The sequence below is a fragment of the Tiliqua scincoides genome, chromosome 9, assembly GCF_035046505.1.
Source record: "Tiliqua scincoides isolate rTilSci1 chromosome 9, rTilSci1.hap2, whole genome shotgun sequence".
Lineage (NCBI taxonomy): Eukaryota > Metazoa > Chordata > Lepidosauria > Squamata > Scincidae > Tiliqua > Tiliqua scincoides.
In genome coordinates, this window is record NC_089829.1 from 7,498,825 (window position 1) to 7,503,472 (window position 4,648).

Below are 4,648 nucleotides of genomic sequence, written 5' to 3' on the forward strand. Positions count from 1 at the left end.
GAGTATCTTCGAGGAGACCTTTAGAAAATCAAGCGTCTTATCCATAGATAAGGGAACAAAACCCTTCCCTTTCCTCAAGACCTCCTGACTCCCTCCACCTGCCATAGGCTGCAAACAATGCCTCCAAGGCATACTCCCCTAAGGATAGGATTGGGGCATAACATTGATATGATTAATCAGCAACATTTTTAAAAAATCAGGTACTAGTTCTAGATAAACTTAGAACAAAAATGGTTGGCAACCTTCAGTCTTGAAAGACTATGGTATAAGCCTACAGCACCCGGTATTCCCAGGCAGTCTCCCATCCAAGTACTAACCAGGCCTGACCCTGCTTAGCTTCCGAGATCATGGTATAAGCCTACAGCACCTGGTATTCCCAGGCGGTCTCCCATCCAAGTACTAACCAGGCCTGACCCTGCTTAGCTTCCAAGATCAGACAAGATCGGGAGATAGTGTTCAGTATAGGGAGATGGTTGGCAACCTTCAGTCTGGAAAGACTATGGTATCAGCCTACAGCACCCGGTATTCCCAGGCGGTCTCCCATCCAAGTACTAACCAGGCCTGACCCTGCTTAGCTTCCAAGATCAGACAAGATCGGGAGATAGTGTTCAGTATAGGGAGATGGTTGGCAACCTTCAGTCTGGAAAGACTATGTTTTAAGCCTACAGCACCCGGTATTCCCAGGCGGTCTCCCATCCAAGTACTAACCAGGCCTGACCCTGCTTAGCTTCCGAGATCAGACAAGTTCAGGCATGTGCAGGGTAAGGGGTGTCAACATAAGACCCGCAGGCCAGATGTGGCCCCTGGAAGCTCTTTCTCCCATTATAGCTGGGCTCTTCCAGCACTGCCCTTTCGACGCCACTGTTTCTGCAGAGGCTCTGATAGGAAGAGATGGAAGGAGGCAAGGAGTGCTATGGAGTAAAGGGCAGCACGACAAGGGTGAGAGAAGGAGATGCTGCTGAAGTGCTAGGGGAGCCGAATTATCACGCGGGCCACCCTTTCAGCTGCGCCGCTTATGCCAAGTCACCAGTTTGCAGAGCGCCTCTCAGTTGCCGAGCTGTGAAGTGATGCTGAGAGAGCAGTGCTGCTGAAAGGGTGGCTTGCACGGTAAATGGTCTCTCCAGGCGTGATATTTGGGCTCTCTCATATCTTGGAAATACGATCAAGACTTGAACACTTTCTCTTCTGTCATTTGGAGCTGGTGAGTTCCTATGTGAGAACAAAGTACTTACTTCTGGCCATCATCTGCTTTATGACATCACTTCCTTCTTAATGATGTCACTTCTGGTCCTCCGCAGGCAACACGAATGCTGTTCGGCCCACTACGTGAAATGAGTTTGATACTTTAGAACACCGATTCTCAAACTCTCTGGGAGTTCAAAGACTAGGATAGGTCTTTGTAGGGGTGAAATGTAAAGCAGTGACACGATCCCCAGGATCACGCTGCTGCGGGAGATGTAGGGGCTTTTCTATAAGTCACCCTAGTCCCTGCCTGTGTCCAGGGGGTGTGGAGGGCCCTGTGGAGCCCACTGTATGGCTTTCTGCACCTCTAAACACTGAAAAAAGTAATTGCCGCCCACTTCCTGGTTGCGATTGTGAAACTAGGTCATGAGTGGGCTCCCTGCACTCCCTGGACACTGGCAGGGACTAGGGTGAATTACAGAAAAGCCCCTATGTCCCTACAGTGGCACAATCCAGGGGATCATGTTGCTGCTTTCCCTGTCCCGTAAAGGGGCAATGACTGTAGTTCTCAGGCTGGTGAGTCACGACCCAACAGTTAGGGAACCACTGTCTTAGAAGATGGGTGAGAAAATATCACGTTTGTGGGATCGATGTTTCTGTTCACTAGCCCACCAAGGTCCACCAACTGGAATCAGATGCAGGACCGTGGCTGAGGGTGGGAGGCTGGGTGCAAGATGGCAGGTGACAGACTGAGACCAAGTACTTACTCCATTCCAAGGGCCACACGCAGGAATGATCTGCGCAAATAATGATCAGTCTGCCTGTGAGTTCCTACAGTTCTGGCACCTTAACACAAAACCCCCAAACTGGCCGACAGAGCAGTGCCTGATCGAGGGCCACTAATTAATACTCCTTATTTTCCAGGAGGGAAACACTGACGTAGAGAGAGGAGGGACTGGCACCAGGCCGGTGTTGCTGTGATGATGATCCCCCTCTTATTTGCAATCTTACTTGCAATTTTTTTTTTTGACTGGGAGTAAAAAGTATCGTGGACACCCTTGCCGGTCTGCTGCAAATTTCCCAAAGATATGCCATGGGTGGAAGGGGTCCTATCTGCCGCGGTAGAGCTCATGGTCTGAACGCAGATGCTGGCGCTTCAGTCCCTGGCCGCATTTCCAGACAGGGCTGTGGAGCACCCCCTGGGCCCCCCCGTCCCTGCCCGGCATTCCTCTCTGCCTGTCCCCACTAAGGAAACTTCTGAGCTTTGGGTGAAATTAAGAGTTTCCTGAGCTGCGCAGCGCGGCCTCTGACGGGCTACAGCTGCCAGAGTCCCCACCCCTGCCTTTCGGAGTCTGGAAACAATGTATGCAGTTTCCCTCCTTTCCTTTCCCACCATCTGTGCAACGATTTGAGTTTTTTCCAATGTCTGCCACCACCTGTGGTTCATTAGATGACAACGAGATAGGGAAACACTCCGATCCATGAAATGTACAGCTGTGAAGCTTTCTAATCTGTCCAAAACTGTGTCAGCTTACATGTGGCGCTTAGCAGTATGTCTCCGCATAGTTCTGCATGCACAACAAGTGTAAAGTTGCCAGCCCTCCAGGACTCTCCGGGGGTCTCCCGGAATCAGCAGTGCCCTCCTGGGGACCAATGAGAAAAATCCAGGAGTCTTCCGAGCCCCTCCGGTGTCTGCCTGTCACTCCTGACACACAGATCTGGGTCTCGCGTCTGCCTCCGCTGCAGTCGGAGGCATCCCACATGCCTGTGCACTCCGGCCAGTGTCTGGCACCCTGGGCAAGCAGACAGCACGAACTGAGTGAGATGCAGCAACAAACGTGAAGGTGATAGAGGCTGAATTGCTGGCTGGCGAGGGGAAGTTAAAGGGACACATAGGCATTGATGAGAGATGAAGGATTTCAATTCCAACTGAAATCCTTCATCTCTCATCAATGCCTATGTGTCCCTTTAACTTCCCCTTGCCAGCCAGCAATTCAGCCTCTATCACCTTCACGTTTGTTGCTGCATGAAAAATGCATGCATCAGTGCAGCTCTGTGCAGCCCCATATGAACACAAAAATGCATCACAGCTGCAGTCTTCCTCCCTTGAGTCTCATCACTATGTCCCTAAATCCCCTATCTTTTTACCAGCGATGTGCAGTGAGGTCCAGGCCCAAGGGAGGCACAGTCACATGAATACATATTCACCCTCCCCCCTTAAGCTCAGTCTCAATGCCTTCCTTGAAACTCTCTCTCTCTCTCTCTCTCTCTCTCTCTCTCTCTCTCTCTCTCTCCCTTCCCCTCCCCCCCTGGAAATACATTTTTAAAAAACTCACCTTCCCTCACTCAGAGCTAGGGAGAGCTCAGCACAAGCCCCCTGAGGCAACTGGAAAATTGCCTCCCCTGGCATTTTAGAGAGACCTGTTCTTTGCACAGGGTCTCTGCTTTTTTCATGGCCTTTATCAAACTGAGACAATACTTCCTCCCCAGAGCTTGCTGATGCAGCCATCCTGCTTTTTTAAAATTTGAAGCCAGTCATCCTGCCTTTTTTTTTTTTTTTTAAAATTGGAAGCCACACATGATTACAGCCTAACCTGCTGAGGCAAATCTTTCTGCTGCCTCCCCAGAGTTTGCTGATAAAGTGCCCTGCCTGTTTTTCATTTTTCATTGGAAACCAACCATGGAAGCCAGCCTTTACTTGTTGGGTCCTTGGGCTTTTTTTTTTTTTTTTTTTAACTTGTTTGGTCTGGTGAGGCTCTGCCTCCCCTGACTGCATGCCACTGCTTTTTACTGGTGTTATGGCACAGATTTTTCACAAATGGAACGGTGCCCATGAACATGAACATACACACACGCACAAAGGCATGAAGCAGCCTTTCCTCCATAGGCCAGGCACCCTTTAGTCTTCCAAAAAAATAAATTAATTAAGAAACTGAGACATTTTGCACTGTAGAGAGGTTTAATGCATTGCCTCTCACTTTAGACAATTTTAAGGAAAAAATATAATAGTGATAAGTGCAATTCCATGCATGTTTACTTAGAAGTAAGTTCCATTGTTTCAATGGGGCTTTTTCCCAGGTATGTGTGTATAGGATTGTAAACTAAGGGCCCAATCCTATCCAACTTTCCAGTGCGGAGGCAGCCACAATGCAGCCTTGAGGAGGCTCCATGACTGCCCTTCCAACACAGAATGCATTGCTTACCCTGTTAGCATGCCTGCCAGGGCCTAGGAGAGGGGGTAAAGGGGGTAATTTGTACCTGGGCCCAGGGTCAAAAGGGGGGCCCAGGAGCCAAAGAAGGGGGCCCAGAAATTTCCTGAATTCTTACGTTTTCCTATCTACTCAGACTTGTTTCCCGCATGGGACGCTGGGGACACTACCATGACTGGGGGTGCTGGGTACCCTACTGATGCCATATGGGCTAGTAGACTTGGGCTCCAAAGACTTTTCTAGCTGTCTCTATCCTC

General features: G+C 49.8%; 2 pseudogenes; both read right to left on the bottom strand.

Annotated features, from left to right (window-relative positions):
- Positions 1 to 355: 355 nt before the first annotated feature.
- LOC136660982 (5S ribosomal RNA) lies at positions 356 to 478 on the bottom strand (annotated as a pseudogene).
- A 181-nt stretch (positions 479 to 659) lies between these two features.
- LOC136660926 (5S ribosomal RNA) lies at positions 660 to 776 on the bottom strand (annotated as a pseudogene).
- Positions 777 to 4,648: the final 3,872 nt, after the last annotated feature.